At 43.2% G+C, this 25,775-nt stretch overlaps 1 long non-coding RNA gene across 1 annotated transcript; it reads right to left on the bottom strand.

Moving 5' to 3' along the window:
• Positions 1 to 717: 717 nt before the first annotated feature.
• LOC142766946 (uncharacterized) lies at positions 718 to 25,043 on the bottom strand. Its single transcript, XR_012884677.1, has 4 exons — positions 24,871 to 25,043; positions 13,365 to 13,546; positions 5,070 to 5,221; positions 718 to 744 (listed from the first exon to the last, which is right to left on the bottom strand). It is a non-coding gene; the product is annotated as an uncharacterized LOC142766946 (long non-coding RNA).
• Positions 25,044 to 25,775: the final 732 nt, after the last annotated feature.

The raw sequence follows: 25,775 nt of genomic DNA, 5'->3' as shown, positions 1-25,775 counted from the left end.
TTCTTATTGGAATGAGAGTTTGTTAAGTGAGGGCAATGGAAAGCACAGCCATATTGTTCCGAAATTCTTCTGCAAGATGGAAAACCTTCCTATGAGGCAGCAGAAGAGTAGGAGCTCCCAATGGTCAGTGTATTTACAATTAAAATCAAATTTCACTTTGCGAAGGCCTATTGAAACTAGAAGTGCGCTTTGTGGTTCCGTCTTCTTTTGTTTATCAGCCATTATTTGAATTCAAACTACTTTTTTAAACTAGCAGCCACACTCCAGTTCTTCGATTTATTAGAACAGTTTTAAAAACGGTGCATTCAAGAGTGTTCAAGGGTTACTATTTTTAAAGCTCATATTTTGCCTTTCCTAGGTTAGCCAACTTTCTTGTTCCAAGCAGGTGTTATCTGAATCGTCTACATTTTCTGTCCTATTGCAACTCAGCGAATAACTCAGATGACTTAGTTAAAACTTATTTTTCAACTAGCAGGACCGAGTAGCGTTCAACAATCATGGCAGAGAAGCGAGGTGAAAATGGTTGCATTTATCTTGTGTATTGGTGTTCTTCGTTCGTGTATTTCTGAGGCAGCCCTGCGAAATGTATTCCAGTATTCAAAAACTAGTTCGACAAGTATAACACTATTCACAGTCTAAACGCATCGCGACAAATATAAGACGCCCAACAAGGCTAGTGTAGATTCAGTTGAAGCAATTAGAATGATGAATACTTACAGTTCTTCTATAGTGGGAGGAACAATACTGCAATAAAAACATTATATATAGGTTCTACATGAGCATATTAGAACAGTAATTCTTCATCACAACTTAGCCAAATGCATCATCAGGAGATACAACGCACTTGAAAACACAATTCATTAGCACAGTGATAAAATGGGAATATATGTTCCTATTTCGAATCTGTCTGTGACATTTCTTAGTTCAAGAAATAATATGCTGAAAACCAGAGTCCTTGTGAGCCTCAGGTATAGTGGCTACTGAGTGCTCAGCCTTGTAAGTCATGTTGGCCTGCAGTGAAGGTACGCACCCATTCGCCACATAAGAAGAGTCAAATATAACATGCACTGTTTTATTCACGCAAACTTCTATCTAACTATTCAAAATCCAAAAAAAATTACACTATCTCTCACTAAAGAGAACTATGTGCAGATGGAAAGCAGCGGGCGCTAACTCTTACAATGGCGGCGACGTTGACGCTTGCACTTATTGGGTGTTGCTCTGGAGAGAAGCCTGGGCAGGCGTAAAGCACGCAATGATGGACCGTTGTTTCCTCCTGCAACATGTCAATTACTGCTTATGGGCAGCGAGAGACAGAAGACTTCGATTGTTCAGAGAGACCTGCACTCCGCTTTTCGTTAACGCGCAAGCTTCGAATTCGCGTTCATCTGTACCTGTGAGTACGTTTTCTGCGTAATTTGTGCGTGAGAAACGCGGAGAATGTTTCGACCTGCTTGCGATTCTGCGCATTACCTTCCAATTTGTTGCTACCACGTTCTTTGCTTCACCTTTGCGGCAAAGCTGTGACTTTTTCTCTTCCTCTAGAGTGTGCTGGGTTCAATGTTCTTAACGGGCCTTGTATGGAGCTTGGGGTCGAAATTTGACGTAGCCCAGACGATGGGTAAGCAATCTTTTTTCTGTTGTAGAATGGTTACCTTCTACCATGATTGTAGTAGCCTTGCATAACTGAAAACCTTTTCTTCTCTGTTAGTGCTCTATTGAAGAACGGTAACGATTCCTACGATGCTTACATTGGTTAGGATTTTCTTGTTGTATTTGTCGGAATAGCGAAATAATGGATGTCTCTGCAGGTGTCTTTTCAGTTCCGCAATTTTCTCAACTTGCACCAATGTCCACTTTGATTCGACTTAGCTATTCATTAGCTGCGTGAGTAGCTCGGCAATTCATGAAAAGTTTTTGACGAAGCCTTTGTAATGGGCTCAGAAGTTGAGAAATAGGCGCGCAGCTTTTTTGCCGGTGGGTGTCAGGAAAATGGAGGTCGCAGCTGTTCTCTGTGGTTTCGGGCTCACTTCAGTATTGCTGATCAAGGAACTAAAAAATAGCGGCTTTTTGAAAACCACTTGGTACTTCTGTGGATTCAGGTTGAGTCTGGAGCTCTTGATTGCTTAACAAAAAAAAGCCACTGGAGGTTTTCGTAAATGTGCCAGAAAAGTTCGATGTCGTTGTCCGAGCAACAAGGCAAGTCTACAACTTCATAAGAGCCAAAGCTGTATACATAACTCATTTTAAACGTGGGTGCCGAACAATGCCCCCATCGCACTACCTTAAACTCTAGCAGGCTGTTTGATGTTATGAAGACAGTCTTTTCTCAGTCTCTCTCTTGCCGAATTCGATTTCTCTATTGCCCGTGTTCAGTTCGGTTCTGTGCATTGCAGCGTATATTGAGGGCGTTGTCTATCTGTGAGAGAGGGTACACACCCATGTTTGCAATTTTTTTGAGGTGGCAATTATCGACGAAAAAGTGTGGTGTTCCGTTCGTCTGGCCTAGCACCACGAATGACGCCCATGATTTCTTTCAAGGTAAGATGATGTCGTCACGTAGCATTCCGTCGACGGCTTTCTTTACAGCCTCACGTTGTTGCGTCAAAAGTCTGCATGGGCTGTGACGAATCAGCCTGGTACTTTCTTGTGTCATGATGCGAAGTTTTGCGACCAAGTTTTGTCGAGTTTTCGGCAACGCTGAAAAACAATATTTGTACTGCAGCAGCAGAGTTCTGAGCTCTTCCTGCTTATGCGTCGGAAGGCTTGCATTTACGTTGAAAGCTTGTTGATGAGTTTGCGCCGTCCTTCGGTAGACTAGGGGAATGCAAGGGTTGAGCTGGTGTATCTTATATGTGAGGTGTAACGTCCCAAAACCACCATATGAATATAATAAACGCTATAGTGGAGGACTCCGGAAATTTCGACCCCCTGGGGTTCTATAGCGCTCACCCAAATCACACGGAACTACAAGGAAAGGCTAAGGTATTGCTGACTTTCACTATTCTTCTTCTGCTTGGTCAGGTAGGGTTTTGTGGGACTGAAGGGTCTGGTAATCTTCCGTAAAAATTGTGACGTGTTCATTTGGCAGCTCCAAATATTTTTCCTATCAAGCTGCGGCTTTTTCCTTTTAAACGATGCCTGCAGATGCTTAGAAGAATCTGGTTCGGAAGATGTCATATGTTGTCATGACGGAGTCCCTGTTCTTAAACCAGGTTGTTGGTGAGTGTTTCATCTATAAGTACTTATGACACGGTATCTAAGTACATATAGTACATATGTCACGGCATCCGGTTTCAGGGGCGAAGCTCCTTGTAGCGGCACCCGTCCGTCCCCCGTAGTATGTAACAGTTATAACATTTTGATCTCCAAGGTGGTGCCGGTGAGAGACTTTTGTGCGTTGCTGAACAATAAAAAACAGTGCTCAATGTACATGTCAATGGCTGCTAATCGAGATGACAGACAGGAGCATTCGGCTTTTAGTTAACGCGCAGGCTGCGATCACCATTAGCAGCCATTGACATGTACATTGAGCACTATCTGACAAGAAAGGGTTGCTACGTTATACTCGCTTGGTGTAACCTCCTTAGCTTTAGAAAGGTTTAGTGAGCGTTGAGCCGCAGTGCCATGAATACAATGAACTTGTATATACCATGAATTAACTAGAGGTGGTTAAAAATGGGAAGTAGATACGAAGCGCAAGCCGTAAGAAAATAAAAGCCGAATTCTCCACCTCTCATTTCCCATTAGCAGCCATTAGCATGTACATTGAACACTATCTGACTGATAAACTTTGCTACGTCATACTCGCTGGGCGTAACCTCCTTGGTTTTCGAAAGGTTTAACGAGCGTTCGGCCGCAGTGCCATGAATACAGTGAACAAGTATATACCATGAACTCGAGGTGGTAAAGGTGGGAAGTGGACCCGAAGCGCAAGCCGTAAAAAAGTGTGCGTGTGCCACCCCTCTCGTTTAGTCCTTGGAATATCCGCTGGATGGCGGTGCTTCTATATGGGGAATATATGACGAAAAGATGCGAGATGGTGGTACTTGGAGTGTTGAATAGATGGACGAATGGACACATAGACAGATGCATGGATGGACGCATGAACGGACACAGGGGCGGCTGCATGGACGAAGGCAGACACGGACGCACGAACAGATGCACACACGGACGGGCTGATGGACGCATGGACGGTCACACTGATGGACGCATGGACGGACGGAAGCAAGAACGAATGAACGGACGAATTCTGCCCCCCACTTTCCATTATTCACTCCGTGGATATGCTGCCAATTTTTTAAAAGCTGACACCTCTAGCTTCTAAAAGGTATAGCTTTTAGCACACGTTATAACGTCTTCAGCTACGGTCCAGTGTATTCACATGGCGAGCCTTGGAACGTTGGTGGCTCCCCAGGTGACTGCATCACTAGTGCTGCAGGAGACACTGCGGCCATCATTGTGCTAATTGTCTTTTTTATCTTGCTCGGTCAGATAGGAGTGAAGTGTTTTTATCTAACACCGTGACCATTACAAACAAGCGAGCAGTCAGCGTCTTCATGACAAAGGCGCTTATTTGGTGAAAATTTGTGACCGCAAAATAAAAACTTAATTTACAACAAGCCATACACACAATATACTGACATTGCCACACAGGTCATGCGCCGATATTAGTTTATATTGTGCAATGCTTGCTTTCGATAAACTGACAAGGCGAAAAATGTGTCGAGATTTTCACATGCGACATCCGCTTTTCCAGCGTTTCCACAGGTTTTCGCGCAAGCTATAAATAAACTGGAGAGTGCGCGTCTAGCGCACAATTTTGACTAAAAAATCCACTGCAAGGGATTTAAGTGTATTGCAATTATTCTCAAACGTTGAGGTGCAGTTTGCGCTAAAAGTTGCTGACAGTCTTTGTGAGCCTTAACAGAATACCCTAGAAGCAAAACAAACATGTGTCGCAATATCTAGAACGATAAGGCCTCTTAAAAAGGTTGATCAGTAAACTTTTTTTCAGCAACTCAATTCAAACGAATGTCAAATTCAAAAAAAAAAAAAAAGATACTGACAGCCGTTCCCTGTAAGCATAGCAGTCAAACGTTCGCTCGCCTCCCTTAAGGCCGCTAACCAGAAACGTCGACTTCAGGCAGAGACAGTCATGACGGACCCATGGCTCTTCCGACATCATCAACAGTTCCAGTATATTTGAACTTTGTATGAGCTGCAAAATACCACGTAGGTAACTTTGATGAACTGATAACTCCATGAGAATTCAAAATTTTAAGACCAAACAGCAAAGCAGCAGGGTGGTTCATACTCCTTCCTAAAAATCACAAAGTACCGTCCACGAAATCATATAGTGCCAGTTTCTTGAGCGGCCAATAGCATCAAACAACAACACTCCAACCGAGAACCTCTCCATATTTCTTAACCCCATTATGGTGTAATTCCGAAGTCTTTGCCATCATTTGTGCAAGATAAACCCTACCTACCGAGAATAATTGAGGAATTTATAAGAACGGTACTCTACCACAAGCCACCATTCTCGTCACACTAGATGTTACTACGTCTTGTACGAATATGTCTATCCCAGAGGGTTTAGCTGCAGTTGATCTAACATAATCTCGACAGAGCACACAACATTGTACTGAAGTATATTTAACACTACTAGAATTAACTGTGTCACATAACTACTTTTAATTCTAGAAAAACTGCTACCTCCAACTACAAGGAACAAGCATGGGTAGCCCATTTTCTCCCACCTAGGCAAATATATTCATGGGAATTCTGAAAACCTAACTCTTGTCTCACTGTGAGAACGAACATCACACATATATTCGGTACAAAGATGACATATTTATAATATGGGGACATGGGCACCACAATTTAGATAAATTCACTTCATTCCTAAATTAATTTCATGCAACAATAAAGTTCACCTCCGATACCTCGACTAGGCACATCAACTTTGTAGACACCACTGTTTATCTTGAAAATTGTGTACTAAAAACAACTCTATAAAAAAACCATTTGACAATCAACAATACTTAGATTATACAAGCCACCCCACGAGACACTGTAAACAGGGAATTTTCAAGAGTCAGACAACAAGGTTACGCCGCATAAGCATAAAAAAAGGATTACGTAAACAGACTTACCGCCTAAAAAGAACACTACCAAAAAGAAATCATGCCAACACATTTCTTGACAAAGCCTATACGGACGCCCTGGAACTGCACCGCTACAAAGCACTCAAACTACGCTCTGAATGCACACCACCAGCAACTACGCCTCTTTTCACTACAACGTTTGCCAATGCACTCCCGAAGATTAACAACATCCTCACAAAGCACTATAGAATTCCAACAACCAACCAGAAATTTAAGAAAGTCTTTCGCGAACCACCTATGGTCGCCTCTAGACGCAACGCTAACTTCAGACATGCTTGTTCAAGCAAAACTCAAAGCAAAGACTAGCACAACGTCTGGCCCCTGTCGCTGGCCCAGATGTTCCACCTGCAAACATGTACAGCTGGCTACCAACGCAAAAAACATAGAATCTGACTACGTTCACAAGGGGACATCGAGCTTCACCTGAACTTCAAACAACCCAATATACTGTCTTGAGTGTGCCACTTGTAGAAAACAATCTATTGGCAAAACTGCGCAGTCAATTCGCGTAAGACTGAACGGTCACTGTGCAGACACAAAGCACAGTTTACGAAAGCAGTAGCCGGTCACTTCACTCAACAGGACCACAATTTCTACCAAGCAACGCTTCAAGATCTAAAAACTAATTTACGGTCACCAAGAGAAGGAATATACATGGAATCATAATTGATACACTAATTTAGGTCGCTACATCTGCCAGGAATCAATGTAGCACGTGGCGATTCGGAATCGCTGAAGGCTGTAGCATAATTGCAGCAATATTTACAAAGACAAGATACGTTCAGCCTTCAAATAGACACAAACGGTATCACATCGAATCTCTCCTAGCCAACATATCGTACTAGTAATATTCTCTTTCTATTTCTCAATTTTAATTATAGATATATGCTTGAGTCTACATACAATTTTGAAGTTTTTTCAATTATTTTCTAGAAGATCATTGCCAACCTAGAAAGTGCTCTGCGTCACCTTTCCCCCTCCTTTTTTCTTTCCCGTTTGTTAGCCCTAATGTCCCACCTACCCCAACTCCGCCTGTTCCTTTCTTTTTTTTTCTTTTTGTATTACTCTCGTTGGTGCTCAATGCCGTCGCATTCTCAATTTTCCTTTTTCGCAGCCAACATGCTGCCGAATTCTTTAGCCAATTTCACGGCCGCTGAGCAGCCCACCTACGAGGATACTAAAAGCATATTTTCTATTTTCACGAACGACCGCCCCCATTAAACAAGTCCTCTTCTGACCTTATCTCGCATCGCTTACCTTCGACATCTTGGCATTTCAAAGTACGCCACCTGCTCCATCCCTTCCTTTGACTATCCTGACTATACCCGACTATCCCACTACGTGCTTCCATCTGTCGGCTCCCATCTACATTTTAGTCTTACATGTATTATACGCTCGGTGATTGTAGCAAAAACATTTATTATAATAAATATGGAGATGCTGGTATGGGGAATCGTTTTGTCATGAAGAAGAGTGGGCCAAGCGTGAGTATCATTTACGCACTTTAAACCACGTCAAGCAAAGCTCTCAAACGTTCTTGTACGTCTCGTACTTGTTCAAAAGAGCTGAGAGACCACATTTGGTTATAGGTAGCAGTAGCCGTACATAACGCTCAGTACCGGAACTTGGCCTGCCACCAAGAAATTTTTACGAGGAGAACAAACCATGTACTCACCGGGAAGAACATATTCAGCGGCACACTTTCGCTGCAGCACGGGATTAGAACTGGCACGGGACACTTCAATGTAGATGTTATCAATCTTCGTAAGATAATTGCGAACCATAAGGGTCGCCAACATTGCAACTGAGACCAAAGCTTGGGTAAAGAACTGGCATTAGGATCTTGGAGTGGTGCCCTCGTGCATGTAACGTCAATTATCTGCCAGTCTCCTTTAGAATACTTTACATTCAGCTTCCTAACAGTATGATAAACAGGACAAACGGCAATCTACCAGAAATAACCACCCGCACGCTGCGTTACCTGACCCGTAAATAGCCGCATGCCCATGTTGACATCTTCATTGTGATCGAGGGACCCGTACGGGGCCCGAAACATTAATGTTCGTTTACTTTCATTTTTACCTTTGTGAGTGTAAGTTTATTGCACAATTATGTTGCCTCACCAGACGATGTTTCGTCAAACGCTTGATTACCTATTATGGCGTTTAAACCGTGCATCGACGCCACAAACTTCAGGTAGTCACCGCTTTTGTTGTTTTTCAGCCACTTAACGCACTCTCACCGCTTCCAGGTCCGCTTGGCAGCGCTGACGTACCGCTGCAGCTTCGCGAGCCCTCACACCTCCAGATCCACTTGTCCGGGCGGCTTTGCCCGTCAAGCTGCACAGGTAGCACCGGCAAGCTAGCTCTCAACTCAGGACCACCTTGTCGGTGCTGTCGTTTCGCTGCATATTCGCGATCCCGCAGCTGCGGACCCACTTGTCTGCCTTGCCATTATTGTGCCGCTTTGTGAGCCCTCAGCTACGTATGCAGTTTTGCCGCTTTGTCATTATAGAGATAGAGTCATCAAAACATGTCGTAGGAACAACGAAAATTGAAGTGGTAAGAAAAACCTACAAAACTTAGCATTCAATTCCACTAGCAAAGTCGTTAGAGCTTAATATGCTATTTGGCACCAATTTCAAGTCCGCGACCATACGAGGGAAGAAACTGCAGCGAAGTTCTTTTCCGTGAGCGAATATTTGTGCCAGAGCACGTGATTGTGCCGCGTCGCTCGTACGTATTTACAGATGTTGTGAGGCCTAACTAGATTTTACCTGCTAGGAAGTTGTAAATGATTGAAAGGCGGTTAGCTTTTCTCCAGACATCGAGTGTTGGTATATTATTGAGCTTCATTAACTCTGTAGGGAAATCTAGACATTTACACTTCCCAAATAAAAATCGGACGGCATTACACTGAACCATCTGCAAAATATAGTTTGTTGATTCGGATCCAACACGATTGATGCCTACTCCAACTTAGACTTTATGCAAGTATAGTAAGCTAGCAGTTTTATTTCCCTAGGTGCTTTATCAGGTTCCCTTTTAAGAACCACAGTTTCCGGAGAAAGGCTGTGAAAATATCGGATATGTGTTCTGACCACGGGAACTTATTTCTTAGTGTAGCGTCTAAATTTTTAAACCGGTCAACTTCTGTGATCTGTTTGTTATTAATTGAATAAACCATGCGTGTTTTTTGTTCTTTCTTTTCTTTAGTTACACAATGTAGTACTGTTTTTTCTGTGTTAAAATCATTCTACAACGCATACATCAACTTCCGATTACACATATACTGTTTTATATTAAGATATGGTATTCTGTACGGCAAATATTCTTAAAAACTACTCAATATTCAGCAAACAATTGGATTGATAAGGCACCGCGAACGACTACAACCAGATAATTTACATAAAAAAGATAGTAAAGAGCCGGCACTCGTGAGGTAACAGGAAGGCAGAGGGGAAGCGAACATTTTTATTTTTACAAATCTCTTACTGTTAGAAAAGTATGCACTAATTCATTCAGCAATGAAGGATGACAGGCTGAGGAATTATAACTTATTGAAATGTTCGTAATATGATACTATATTGAATTTTCCGAAAAACTGAAAATAGAATATCAACTTGTCCAGAGACATCAAGTAAAACAAAGATCTCGAGCATAGTCGAACCAAACAGAACGTTTGTGTACATTGATTTTCCGATGCCGTGTTGGTGCAGTGAAAAAATACCTCCGTCAGTAAGAAATTCTTGACTGTTACATGCATTAGCATGCTCCAACAATTTTCAAGACGTGTTATTGACCGAGACATAGCGGTAATTAGTTACGAAAAGCCGGTCACACTTCTTGTGCATGTCTGTAACGCGTAGAATGCGCCAATCATTTGAGATGACTCTTGTTGTTATCGACATAAAAAATATGTTGGTCGAAATTCTAGATATTCCCTCAGCATAACGTCTCAGAAATGTGCTAGGAATGCCGTCTCAGCCAGCAGAATTTTTGATATTCCGATTTAGATGCATGTGTGGTGACGCCTTCTTGAGTTATCATTAGTGTTTTTTCCGGTTCTCTTTGGGACCCTGATAATCGTATTATAGAATTAAAAAAATAAAATCTCAAAATGTGGATTGAAACCTCTGTGATTTCCGTCGGTTCTTTTACAATTTGATCATGTCTTTAAGTTTCTCTATCTCCTCTCTAGCTTCAGGTATGTGTTGCCGAAAATTTGAGGCTTCAGACTTAATAAAATGAAAGTATTATTAGAAAAACTATTCCTCTCCTGTCTAAGTTTTTGTACCAATACTTGATTTATTTCATTTACCTGTGGCATAGAAGCCTTGTACTGCCTTCTAGGCGGTTTCATTTTTCGTTTTTTCTGTTTCATGGATCTGGTGATCCAAGAATTTTAGCGCCACCTATAAATTTGCGTAGTGAGAATCAAATAGAAAATGCAATGATCTCAAGTAGATTTAAACGTTTAAACAAACGCTCGACATATTTACTGTCACAAGCAAGTTGCATGTGCAAATAATTATAACGTGGTATAATTAGCTTTACTACAATCTCTAATTGTAGGCGAATAATATTTGTTATTGCCAAGAGCCACTTAACTGATCTAGCTAAACTGTATTAGGTAATGCTCAAAATATACAGGTTTAAGAAGAACTGTTCCCTTACTGAATTGCGCATTGATAAATAGGAGGTCACAAATAAAATTTTGGGCCTGGTGGTTTTAAATAGTTACTTATTATTCACCAGAACGCCATTGGCACTAGATTACTCGTATCGAAAACGCCTCAATTCCACAGAAGGCAGAGTCAAGTATGCCGTAATAATCAGGTTCTTACCAGAGAGTTTTAGAGGGTGGCCCTACAGTTCACACAAGAATACATCATTAACATCCAGTGGTAGATAAAAGTGTAAAGAAGAAAAGTTTTTTATTGAAATAATATTTTTAAGAGCAACCTTTATTTATCCCTGATCCGATCCGCCACTGTCACGTCGATACCATGTCTTACGATTGGTACTCCTCGCCACTTCTAGACTTTCTATCTGTCCAGAAACGCTGGTAACCTGGCGGGACAGTTTCATTGGCACGAATAAAGCATGCAACTATGTCACAGTTATAATGCTAAACCAGCAACTCTTCCACTTCATCTACTTCACCCCGTCGTGGTGGTCTGGTGGCTAAGGTACTCGTCTGCTGACCCGCACGTCGCGCGATCAAATCCTGGCGGCGGCCGCTGCATTTTCAATGGTGGGAAAAATGCTTGGGGTGCGTGTGCTCAGATTCGGGTGCGCGTTCAAGAATGCCAGGTGGTCAGAATTTCCGGAGACCTCCACTGCGGTTTCTCTACTACGTGAGACCCCACATATCAAGCAAATATGCAGCTCATCTAATTTATTAGCAATCCTTTTTGCTTAGAAACTGAGCAAACAAAGATGGTAAGGGGCGGAATGTAAGCTATTCCACGGCAATTTTGTCAGACATGCTGTCAGTGTCCGGATGTTATATGTGTCATTCTACACGTACATCTTGCTGACAATACAGATCTTATTATGCATTAGTGACACTTTCTGGCCCTTTGCTTTATCCTCCCTCGCCATCTCCCAAGGCAGTTCTCACTTCAGCAACATGTATGCGCAGTGAACATCTTTAATGCTTACGCCCGTTCATTTCAGCTTTTCCACTGTCTAAGAAGTCTTTCATTTGTGATGAAATTTTGAAATTGCGGAATATTTTGTCGCTGTTCGGAAGGATTACGAGGCCTAGGAATTCTATCATACTGACGTAACACTCCAGCCTCATTTTATTTTAAAACTTTGTGTCTTTCATAAAAAATGTTACGCAAAAGGGATGCTTTTTTTTCTACTGGTTGATCCAACGAAAAATCACCGGTTTTGACGTACGACTAGTCTTCTAAGTGTACTATTTTTGTTTGTTGCAATTTAGCATGACCGGCATATATACAATGAATTGGTTTATATTCTGATAATACCGACATATCTGAGCTTTAAGAATGCTATGCTCTGTTACAGGACATATCTACTATTTCTAGAATTGTTTGCGCCCGCCACAGAAGCGCACGAAGTCTACCTTGCAAGTTATGAAGATTATGTTCGTTGTTCTCAGAATTCTCTCAGTAAGCAAATTTGTAACATCTCAATTGAATGAAACTCTTCTTTGAGAGCATCTTTTTGCAGGTTTTTTTAGTGTATGTCATGCGTATTTCGAGCTATAGTGTTTTTTTTTCTCATACTATAATGATTGGGAGTCGTTCAAGAGATGTCGTAAGGTGAGGACTGTACGATTGGCAGGAGGAGAAAGAAATAATTTCAATCTCTTTTTGGGGTTTGTTCCACTTTAGAAATTATGGCAAGAATAACTTTCTAGAATCTCACTCATTATGCACATGCTTGGAGGTAAGGTGCCATCGCCCGACATGGAATTCATACCTGTCTTTTTTGATACAAAATGTATTGTCAAGAAAACATACTTTGCCCGACACCTGGTTTTATGAGCCTATTCTATTTTTCCATAATGCAGGCTATGCTATGCTATTTCTGTTGCAACTATCTCATCCACAACAGCAACTGCACTGTCCATATTCCACGGTGTGTTGTTCTCTTTTTGCAATCATTTAGATTTTGCACTCTTCCTCAACACCTATATATCACCCATAACGTTAATGAAGACGGAATGATTGTTTGAGTGTTTTTTTATAAGAGCACTATTATTTATAAGAACTGTTTTTAAATGAATGGTTTCCACAGCCTGTGATTTGAAACATAGCCACAAAGTAATTAATGTTGTTGTTACGCCCATGCGTGTAGTCTAAGCTTCCGTTTTGGGCTGATGATATAAACGCTAACCCCAATGAATTTGTACACTTCCTCAGTCAGGAGACGCTATGACGGTAAAAAGCAGTCCAGACGTTTCTCTGCAGGTGTGTTTTGACAGTGCGCGTGTGTGTTACAAAAGATTAACAAGCAGTGTGCACAATGGCAAAGCTGAGTGCAACCTCGCGTCTTGCTTCGTGCCATGGTGCCGATCACATCTGGTGCATTGCCACTTCCATTTCGCTCGGTGACAAATATCATCTAAACACATCCTACACCAAGGTGAATTATGGGATAGCATTTCCGGTTACATTCCACAATAAAAGTTTCATATACTAGTCACCAATTGACTCACCTGCGTAGCAATATCGTAATTGCTAGGCGCATGAAGGAGGGTTTCATAAATACTCTCTGATGCGCCAGCGACAGTCTCAGTAGGCATGTTGGCTGTCTTCCTGTATGTTTTAATGTCTGCATCCTCTACTATTTTCATGCGTGTTCCGCGTGCTATGTTTGGGTGACCATATGCATGCTCCTCTGCCACACACACGAAACACAGAAAAGATCTACAAGTTAGAGACGACTAAGGGCATGCGTAATTTATATGCGTAAGGAATATAACAAGTTTCTATGATTTGTAAGCAGGAATGCACAGTATAGCAATAAACATATACCGCGATAGTATTTAGTGATACCTTTTTGCTTCTATTCAGAGTATTGAAGTACATTTGGAATTGTATTAGTAACACCATATTCATATAGTTCCACGATGTATCATATATATCACGATGTTGGCATCCGGCGTGTTGAAAGTATCTCCCCCATGTGTAAGGTGAATTCCTCCATCCATCAATAATGTTGATTATTGAGCTGGAATATTGGTGGCACATCCTGTATGCTGGCGTATGGTAGATGCTGATGATGCTGAACTGCCAGTGATGCTGGAACGCAATACGGCTGTCCAGCATTCAAACCACCATGCCCACAAAAGCAGTGTATAGAGGAAGATGCAAAAGGCATCTGTGAAATAAAAGTAAATGTGGCACAACAACCATTCAGACGTGCACCCTTAAAATCACCATCCCAACACAACCACAGTGCCACGTGACATGGATATTCACCTCGGTAGAATAACTAGTCAACACGCTGAATAACCGTTAAAGTTCAGCTTTGTATTTCCCATACTCGAGGCATGTGTGCTGCGCGTGCTACGAAAGTTTAATAACACAAACATACACTTCCGGTAAAGACTGCTCCTGCGATAATGCCAACAGCACCGACTTTTTGTTGCAATTCACAACAAAAAAATGAAGTGGAAGCCATACATGCTGGTGCTCGTCTCGACACATGTCGAACGTTAGAGTTTGCGCATTTTATCGTTGCATGCGCTTTCACTGGGAACGTATAGTGCAGCTAAGGCAACTCCGTGAGCAAGCATTACTACAGCGACGTCTCTAACGTGGTGACATCAAGTTGCGGCTGTAGCCCCGCCGCGGTGGTCTATAGGGGCTAAGATACTCGGCTGCTGACCAGTACGTAAGAGGATTAAATCCCGCATTGCACGGCTGTATTTTCGGTGGAGACGAAAATGCTTTAAACCCGCGTGATCAAATTTCAGTGCACACTAACGCAACTCAGGTGGATAAAGTTTCCAAAGCCCTACACTACAGCGTCCCTCATAATCATGTGTGGTGTTGCAACGTTGAAGCCAACATATCAACAATTCAAGTCGTGCCTGTATTCTGCAAGGTTTAGTGTTGGAAGGGGCAATTGCGAGCCAGAGCTCAGTTATTTTTCGAAAACTAGGTGGAGATGTAACATACTATCGCTCTTCCCAGCAACGCATCTGGTGTTCACAACATCACAACAAAGAAAGATATCGCGCATGTCTATTGATGTAAGTACGAGCACGAAATGCAAGCATTCACGATTTGATTCTGCGCTTCCGCAAAATTGAAGTGAGGTTGACATTATACGATTTGAAAACAAAAGTGCCAGAAAGTGTCATGTTCGGCTTGACTTATTTCGACCGTAAACATGTTTCTCTGCGCATTCCAGAGTGAAACACTAGAAATAAGTGATTTCATATACTGCCATGTGCTTTTCGATTATACAACCATTATCCGCTAAGCATCCGTCAGGCAACTGTTACCCAGCTCGATCACCGAGCGATCCGCCAAGCACATTTTGCATTGCCAACAGCAGCCAGCATTCACCACTGTCACCATCATTCGCTGTCCACTACCACCATGTCATGTAACAACATGAAGACATACCACGCTCATGGTGCACTCGCAGCCATTTCGCTAGCGTCACATACACCAAATTTGGTATTACGGTACGTGAATAGATGACGAAGGTATGTGACTAGTGCAAGCATGCTAATCATGAGATCATGTAACAACATGACTACATGCTGCACTCAAGACGCGCTCACGGCTGTTTCGCTAGCCTCACGTGTACCAAATTGGGTATTACGTGACGCGAACGGACGACATAGGTACATGACACATACAAACATGATAATCACGACTTGCATGTCATATAACAACGTGACTACAAGCCACACTCATGATGCGCTTGCGGCCGTTTAACTTGCTTCACAAATGCCAAATTTGGTATTACGTGACACCAATGAATGACGAAGGTATGTGACTGGTGCAAACATGATAATTATGAGATGCGTGTCATGTGATAAAATGACTACATGCCACAGTCAAGGCGCCAATACCTTTCGACGGGACCCGGTGCGCGGGCTCACCGGCATTCATTTTGTCGTGCCACACTGGCGTTGCCACGCCAGGCACCGGTCCTCCCATGTACCCACAGGCCCACGCCGCACTACGTTGCTTTGATGTATGCGCGTTTGAGCGCGTCCGGCATCCCTTCGTCACAAAAAGAGGGAGATGCAGTGTTGTCTGGGTGACACATCGGTGTGAATCGCAGCATGTCGCATTTCAGGCTGGTTGCCGCCGTGCCACGCCGACAGGTGCTGGTAGCGCCTGGCATCAGACTATAGAATAGAGTGCCAGCGTTTTCATAACATAGCATCGCTGCGCCCGGCGTGCGCTTGGGTCAACGCTACATTGGAGTATATTGGGCCCTTTATGTTGCACTCGCGGCTGTTTTGCTAGCTCCATATACACCAAACTTGTTGTTACGAGACGTCAATGGATGACACACTATATGACTGGTGCAAACGTGATAGTCCTGACACGCACGTTATTCAAGAACATGACAACATACCACGCTCATAGCGTGCTCGCGGCCGTTTCGATAGCTCCACATATACTAAATTTGGTATCACGTCATGTGAATAGATGACAAAAATAAACGACACAACTCAACATGATAATCATGACACGGAAGTCATGTACGGCATCATGTACCTTCACCGCGTAACGTTGTGCCGTTTTGAAAGTGGCGAAAAGTGTGTTTTGAATAAGAGCAACTTCTGCGAACTGCGGCGTATTTCAATTGTAATTTCAATCTGTTGATCGGTTTTCGCTGCTCCCTTGGAGGGGATGGTGTAGACCACCCCTAGGGCCTGCCGGCACGAGTAGCGTCAGCGGCGGCCGCCTTCAGGAAACGGAGTAGACAAGAGAGCGACCGTGACAGCCAAGATACTCATGCCTACTATCTCAGCAGTGATGACTTCTCAGATGACGGTTTCCAACCTGTGCGGAGGCGCAAAGCGAAGAGGAGGAATATGAGGACATCCTCATATTCAAGTATTCAAACTGTAAGTGAAGCACCAAAGTCGAACACTTATACCATCCTATTTCTGCCTTCACTTCCTACCGTCAGCATGAAACGCCTTAACAGACAGTCTGTGTCGGGGTCTCTGGAAGGGCTCGTGCCAAATCATATCACGAACATAGGAGTGAACGCCAGAAAAAAATATACTGGCTGTTGACGTTTTGCACGCAAGTGCCTTCCGCGTTCTGCGCAGTGTAACTGACTTGGACGGCAATCAGGTGCGCTCTCATGTTCCCTTGGGATGCGATGTGGTAACCGGCGTGTTCTACGACAAAGATGTGGCTATCGCAAATAACGACTTACAAGTTTTTGTCAAGTCAACAACTGATACTCTGATTGTTGTTGTCACCCGGCTAGGCAAGTCTCGCTGTGTGAAGATTGCGTTTATTAGGAGCACATCCCTCCCCTCTCCTGTGAAGGCGGGGTACTTCAGACGTGCTGCGCGGCCTCTCATTCCAAAACCTCTCAAAGGCCGTAAATGCATGAAACTTGGACATGTGAGCAGCGTCTGCGAGAATTCGGTAGTATGCCACCGCTGCGCCGAGCCCCATGCAGCGGATAAGTGCCTCGCTACTGTCAAGAAATGTTCTAATTGCAATGGATCCCATGAAGCCACATTGAAGGACTGCCCGCGTATTCAGAAGAAAATAGCCATCTTGAAGGAGATGGTGCGCGATCATTCATCTAATCGAGAAGCCGCAGCTAAACTCAGAAGCTAGGCGTCGTTCACGTCGACTTTGGTCTTCAAGGACGCCCGCTACCTCCTCGATGCGTTTGCCAGCTCTCTCATCATTACCACCTCCTTTACCTCCCAGACCACATGCTGTGAGAAAGGCTGTAAAGGACAAAGCCAGTGAGCATACGCTAACTGCGATGGCGTGGCCTGCACTTATAAGGGAAGCAGCATCAAGCGAACCGAAGGAGTTTCATGACGGCCAGCCCGCAACTTCGTTCGAGATCTTTCCAACCAAGACAGGCAAGTGAGTGCAATCGTGCAATCATTAATTGCCACGATTCGCACGCTACCGAGCAGCAAATAATCTCCGTCTGCTAAGAGTGCACTGCAAATACTGGAGGCACTGAATCCAGTGCTTGCTAACATTGTATAAGCACAATGGTTCAACGAAATCTCATCTTCCGCACTGAAGTTGAGAGTGCGTCGATTTTTCAATGGAATGCCAGAGGAATGAAGTCCCGTATCTCGGACTTTCGCCAATTTGTTCAGGCCAATCAATTCGTTGATACCAAACCAAGTTTGGTATCAACGATACCAAGTCGTTGATACCAAACGTATCAACGACTTATAGATTGTCCGGTTATGAAGCATTTATGGGCGAAGCTCTATATAACGGCACCCGTTCGTCCCTCGTAGCCGTTGTGGTATGTAACAAGTATAACATTTTGACCTCCAAGGTGGTGCCGGTGAGAGATTTCTTCAGTGCGTTGTTGAACAATAAAAAATAATGCTCAATGTACATGCCAATGGCTGCTAATGGGGAATGAGAGACAGGAGCATTCGGCTTTTAGTTAACGCGCACGCTGCGATCCCCATTAGCAGCCAATGGCATGTACATTGAGCGCTATCTGACAAGAAAGGGTTGCTACGTCACACTCGCTGGGTGTAACCTCCTTAGTTTTAGAAAGGTTTAGCGAGCCTTGAGCCACAGTGCCATGACTACAATGAAGTAGTATATACCATGAATGAACTCGAGGTGGTTAAAGGTGCGAAGTAGACCAGAAGCGAAAGCCGTAAGAAAGTGCGTGTGCCACCTCTCGTTTAGTCCTTGGAATGTCCGCTGGATGGCGGTGCTTCTATATGGGGAATAGATGATGAAAAGATGTGAGATGGTGGTACTTGGAGTGCTGAATAGATGGACGAATGGACACACAGACAGATGCTTGGATGGATGCATGAACGGACGCAGGGGTGGATGCATGGACGAACGCATGGACGGACGCACGAACATAGGCACGCACGTACGGGGGGATGGACGCATGGACGGTCACACAGATGAACGCATGGACGGACGGAAGCAAGAACGAATGGACGGACGAATGCTTCGCCCCACTCTGCATCATTCACTTCGTGAATATGCTGTCATTTTTTTTTTGTTCAGCCGCTTGCGAAGAAAAAAGCAACTGAAAAAAAATTAACTGTTTACATCCGCACGGACTTGACTTATCTTTCGCACCCAGTAAGTTCAAATGACGACATTCAGTGCGTGTGTCTTCGTGTAAAGAAGAATGCTGCTTCGTTCACACTTATTGGTAAATATATATCTCCGTCATCGCGATTTGACTGCGACAAATTTAAAGACATCCTAATGAGGACTGATGGTCCTTGGATCATCACCAGTGACTTCAACGCCCATCGCATGCTTTTGGGGAGAACTGGGATGAATGACAGGGGCAGGAATATTGTTACATTCGCTTCCGACTACGACCTTTGCCTCATGAACGATGGTACCCCAACATATCTGCGGGGTCTCACGTATGGCAGTTACCTTGACCTGACATAAGTGTCACGGTGCTTCTCTTACAAAGTTCATTGGTTTTGCAATATTGAGACTCATGGGAGTGATCACATACCTACCTACGTGAAGATCGATGGTATCAGAAAAAATTTCTCTTCTGGTGTTGTAATTAGCACTGACTGGTCGATGTTTACATCGTGTGTTGAAGACGCTTGCCAAGAAGGCCTTGGCTGCAGCCCGGAAAATACCATCACGGAACCTATGCAAGCGTCCAAATGTAAATTATCATTCTCGTCCAAAACAACGCAGTTCGACATTGAACTGAGAAGATTGCGAGCTATACGAAGGCGTGCTGAACGACAATACAGACGCACAAGATCAATTTACGACTTCAGGAAAGCAAGGCGGCTCGGAAAAAAATTCAGCGACACATTTACAATCTGGAGAGCGAACGCTGGAAAGCATTCTGCAAATCTCTAGACCCTCATAAACCGCTGTCATATATCTGGAGAACAGTTCGTGATCTTCGCTCTTCTCCGCAACAACGGCACCCTTTTAAAGCCTTGCACTCCTTCTTGGAAAAACAGAGATCAAGGTGGCTGAACAATTTTGCACGAGGATTGCCGGGAATATTATGAACGAGAGCATCGACGCCGTGATCGTTCCTGAGACGCGAGTACCAGAAATAGACATTCCATTCACCACGGAAGAACTGGAAGGTGCGTAAGTCGCTTCTAAGCACACGTCATCGCCAGGTCCTGATGGTATTACTTCTAGTGCGTTGGGACATCTTGAACAAAAAGCCAGAAGAGAACTTTTACCACGCTTCAACAACTCCTGGCTCAGCGGCAGTGTTCCCCGAGAATGGAAAATAAATCGATTGATACACTTCTGAAATCGGAAAAAACACCATTGGACTTGACAGCGTATCGCCCTATTGCCCTCTCAAGCTGCCTCGGAAAAGTGATGGAAAGAACGGTTCAATTTCGTCTAGAGTGGTACTTGGAACGATAGACCAACTACCCTTCCTGCATGGCAGGCTTCCCTCGGGGCCGCTCCTGCATCGACTGTGTCCTTGATTATCGACATTTGTTCAGCAAGAAAAAAGTCACGAGCGTATATCAGTGGCACTCTTTCTTGAGGTGAAGGGTGCATATCATTAGGTAGCTCACGATGCCATCCTCACTTCTCTCGCAGCAATGGGCATTGGTGGACGTATGTTTCAATGAATAAAAGATTATATAACTGGCAGGGTTTTTTTTTCTGCAAACAGATGAGGGTAAAACTACTGAACATTACACCTACTGCGGAGTACCTCAGGGAGGTGTTTTAAGCCCTACATTGTTCAATGTTGCCCTCATTGGTTTGGTGAAGGTTCTGCCAAAGTCGGTGTGCCTATCCATATACGCCGATGATATTTGCCTCTGGTATGCTGCAGTTACTCGCCCTCAGGTGCGGGCACAAATACAGCGGGCAGCAACCTTCACAACAGCCTACCTTCAGAAACAAGGCCTGACTATATCAACTGTGAAGTGCGCGTTGATGGCGGTTACATGCAAACCAATGACGCCATACCATGTTTACATCAATGGGCAGCGTGTCAAATATGCACAGACGCATGGTTTTCTGGGCATGATAATCAACAGAAGTCTTTCACAGAGCCCGCATTTTGCGTACTTTAAGAATAGACTGCTATCTATTCTGCATATAATGAAATTCATGTGCGGGAAAGCATGGGGAACATTTGTGGCCTCCATGCTACAGCTGTAGAGGGCCCTATTTCTGGGTGTATTGCGCTACAGCTTGCCGGTACTGACTAACACTTGCAAATCCAATACTCATTCGGTGTAGAGTTAGCAAGGTCAGGCACTGCGTAACTGCCTAGGACTGCCCCGATGCGCTTCTACTTATGCCACAGTCGTGCTTGCCAAAGACCATCCGGTCAGTACATATAGAGTTGTGGATGCGGATTGCCTCAGAGCACACATTCGACATGCTAGCCGCGTCAACGACCACCACTTGGCCCTTCTACTCTCCGAAAGACCACGTGCTACGTTTTCAGACGTCATAACCAAGCACCTAAACAGCATTCCATCAAGATATACGCCAGCTACGAAAATTGCATGTCCTTTGTGGTGCCTCGACCAGCTGGAAGTACGTCTAGAAATTCCAGGTATCAAAAAAAAAGCAATCACTCCAGAGTAGCATTGAAGCAAGCAACACTGCTATTATTACATGAGTTGTACTTGGACTGAACGCAGATATATACTGATGGGTCCGTCTCGTCCAGCAGCTCATCAAGTGCCGCTGCAAATCCGGCTGCAGCGAGGACAATCAAATTTAAGTTGTCGCATATGTCTACATCTATGGCATTAGAGCTTGCGGCTAGAAGGGCAGCTTTACAATATCTCGTTCAAGAGCGTCCAGGAAAATGGGTCATATTCTGTGATTCAATAGCAGCACTACAGAGTTTGCAGTTTGCCATGCGTAGGAGGAATCATGACCAATTGGTACATGAAATAAGACATTGCCATCATGAAGTTCCAGCACGAGGTCATGATATTATATGTCAATGGCTGTCTGGACATATCGGTATCTTCGGAAATCAATTAGCCGATGATGCAACCCGCTCAGCACATGAAGGAAGCCGTGTGGTCCCGATTCCTCTATCAAGGACTGATGTAGCAAGACAATTTTACCTGCTGGCCCGAGATCTTACACGCACGTTCTGGTCGTCTACCAGCTTCCAAAGGTGTCACTTATATGAACTGGATCCTTCGCTCAAGATACATCTACCATCACAGCTCTCACGCTCCAACGTGACACTGTTATGCCGCCTTTGGTTGGTTGTTGCATTCAAAAAGGTGGACTCATTTCACATTGGTATTGCAGACACTTCTACATACGACTTCTGCGGAGCTGAAGAGACCATTGAACACGTCCTGTGCGGCTGCGCTTGCTATGACACACAGCGAGGCCAGCTCCGGATGGTTTTGAATCAACTTGATTCCAGACCATTCTGTGTGCAGAAGTTTCTGGGGCCTTGGCATCTGCCTCAGTTGCGCAGAAAGCGACTAAAGCACTCCTACATCACTTAAAGACTACAAACCTGAGCGACCGCCTGTAGACTGTGTGTGCTCTCCCGAGTGTGCTCGTGATTGTGTGTACCTTCTTATCTCTCTGCAACCTCTTTTCTGCCCTTCATCCCTTCCCCAGTGCAGGGTAGCAGACCGGATGTGCATCTGGTTAACCTCCCTGCCTTTCCTCGCATCTTTATCTTTCTCCCTCTAAAGTGGCATCAACATTTCTCATTCGTGCTTCACGTATCATCAATTACCACTGTACGTAGTACCGGCCGATTTTTTCCACTCTCGCCATCATCAACCAATATGATTCCTGCAGCTTCCAGCATATTCACTATTATTTCCGCCTTATCAATTACTATTCATTATCCGTCGCTTCATCCGTTATCCACCAACGACTGCAGCCTCAACCAAGCCGGGTTTTTCAATGGTTTATTTTCATCAAGAATAATTCAGTGCATTTTCAAAGGAAAAGAAGACATTTTGGTCGTACTTCAAGTAAAGGCGCGCTAAATCTAAGTGACACGGCCAGGACGGCAAAGTGTTCCTCACATGTGCAGGACGGGCCAAGTGGTAATAACATGCCTGACGCATCAGACTGTACACTCGGTTAAGAACTCTTGTATACATAGGGATGTTTCTTAAACAAGTACCCCACCCCTATATTTTTCAGCGGTAGCCAATTGCTCAAATTTGAATGTTTCCTTAAGGCTGAACCGACGCTGACTAAATGGCAGCGCATTTGAGAGGATAGTATTGCCTAATGGCAAGTGAAGCACACCTGTGTTTTAAAAGACTATGCACCTAGATAACTTCATGCTTTATTCCTAATACACCGGCATTCATTAGTGATTCGAGTGATGCTATTGGCTTTGAAATCTCAGTGTATTAGAAAATGATCGCAATAATTTATAGCACTAAATAGGCATCTCAGCTGAGCACCAGTGTCTTAGAAATAAAAAAAACACCAATTCAACAGCGCAGTGTTGTATCTGTCCGAGTAAATGTATGTGGGGTTACGTTCTTCATGGTTTTCAAAAAAAAATATATTCCACCACCTTACAGAAAAATATTTCTAATTATGTTGATAAAAGTTTAAAGCCCTTATATTTTTATATGTACATTCCGAAATAGATTTGTGTCTATATGCCCAGTGCCGGTTCAAAGAAACGCAATCCTATCAAAATATTGCCAAAAAACAAAGTAGTACAAAAAGTGATGGAATAAAAAATAATAACATTTAACTGCTCACTTGTAATGTGCACTAGAATTAATATAGATTCGAAATACTTATGCGTAGGTTGTGCATATACGTTTGTATGTTATTGCAAAACTCTTATCTTTAAGGGTGTATTTTGCATATTGTCTTGTGAAGTTTTTTGGCCTAGTATCATCCTTCTTTCAGCTCAATACATATTTATTGTTATTTTTCTAGCATGATTGCTCGTGTGATGACTGTGCTGGTATATTTGGAAGTAAATGTTTCATACATATTTTTTGCGATTTCAAATCTGCAAGTGCGCTCCTGAAAATACAAAAAAATCTTTATATTTTTCTGCTGTTCATTATCTGAGGAAACGTACAGCTGCATGGACCCTCGTCAAGCACAGATTATCTTCTTTTTGTATTTTTAACCCGAGCAATCCTTTCTCTTATTCAATCAAATATCACAGAAAAAATTATTTGAAAAATTGAGCTGATAAGTAGGGCTCACGTTGCTTTCTTCATTTAGCTCCATTTACTTCATTTCACAGCCATTTAGAGACCTTTATGGTTACTTCTTGACCCCATAAGGCATTTTTTCTAATTTGCAATCAAATAAACCAAATGGAGGCAGTTGTGCCGAATTGACATGCTCTTTCAGAATGACTTCGTGTTGGAGCTGATAATGATTACATGCCCTATATATAAAATAAAGATTTCTCAAGGATAACTTATAACAGGTGGAGCTTTTTCGCGTTAAAGAACAAAACTAAATCTAGCAGCTATTATTAGCGCCACACATGTGTGCAGCTAGCTTTTAGGAAATAGTTCAATGCTGAAAGATTCTTGACATAGTACACATCAGGCACATTTTCTTGATTGCATGTTAACGAATATTTCTCTCTGTATTGATGCAATGTTAAACACACAGTACAAGAGAAGAAAATTTAAACGAAATGTCAGATTGGCCTTGGGGATTCCGTTGCCTGGTATGTAACTCTTGTGTGCATTAGTAATATACGTCCATACACGTGATGTTTGACCAATATTATTTCCGAAAAAAGTATGTAGCAAGCACAAAAAGCGAAAGTAGGTGGTATCCTGCTAGGAATAAACATGCTCAACGTATGCTCTGCGTGGCATTTAAGCAAGACGTCCTAGGCTGCTTTCAGAGAGAAAGTTTTCGCTTTCTAGAAAGAAGTAAACCCAGTTTTCTTGTTGCTGGTCTCTCAGCGGGTAGACGGATATTCATAATTGAACATAATTGAACTTTCGAATATTCAAATTAAATTTGTGTCACTCTCTTCCCATATGAAGTTCCAAAGTAGCGTTGGTTGCTTACCGCATTTGTCCAACTCCACGCACGTTCCATCGATTGCTCTAAAGAGTGTTTTGCACGCACAGCCTAAAGAGCTTCCTCCAAAACATGTATAGTGTAAAGAAAAGTTTTTGTAGTTTGGGCAATACTTTTGATACAAAACTAGACCGCCCCAGCAAAACGTAGGTACTTCGTTTTTTGAGTCTGCACACGCTATAGGAAGAGAAAACAAAGCTTTTATAAGACATTAGCATAGTCAGAGCAGTCTTTCTGGATAACAAAATGTTGATTACATTGGTGGAAAGAAACATCACTGTACACTTAGCCTACAAAAAACTATAGCGCGAAGACTGATTATTCAAATGAACCCTTGCTGAATGCAGCTCTAAACAAGATTTGAAAGTGAACAGCAATTCAAAGCCTTTTGCATCCACGACTACTTGCACTCTTTAACATAAGAAATCGGATATTCCACCTTTTGTGTGAGCACTCTAAAAGGCGCAGGATACAAGAAGTAAAGGTGGAACTCCAAGCGCTAACAGCAGTAATTGGCGAGAACTCTTGGCGCCAATTTTTTGTCATGTTTCCTGGCTTTTTGGTGCTCCCTTTCGAACGCCGCACACTCTTCTCCAAGTCTCGATTACTTCACAATGTGCGATAAGAAATTTTTACCATTTGTTAGGCTCAGACACAAATTGCGATTCCGGATTCGCCATGACGGGATAAGTTATTGCGAAGCAGACAGTAGCTTAATCTTCAACGCTAGCAGCTGTGATTTTAGACGCGTTGATTAGGTTGTAGCTCTTTAGCTTTTGTTGTTTATGTTACAACTTCCAGTTCTTTCTAGAAAAGATATACAACACACGAGAATATTCCTTCAACAGTGCCAACTATCCCTCACCTTGCATGAAAGGACTGCTGGAGTGAAC

The sequence above is a fragment of the Rhipicephalus microplus genome, chromosome 7 (genome assembly GCF_043290135.1).
Source record: "Rhipicephalus microplus isolate Deutch F79 chromosome 7, USDA_Rmic, whole genome shotgun sequence".
NCBI classification, from domain to species: Eukaryota; Metazoa; Arthropoda; class Arachnida; order Ixodida; family Ixodidae; genus Rhipicephalus; species Rhipicephalus microplus.
The sequence above is the reverse complement of the archived record's forward strand: the minus strand, read 5'-3'. Positions and strand labels throughout refer to the sequence as shown.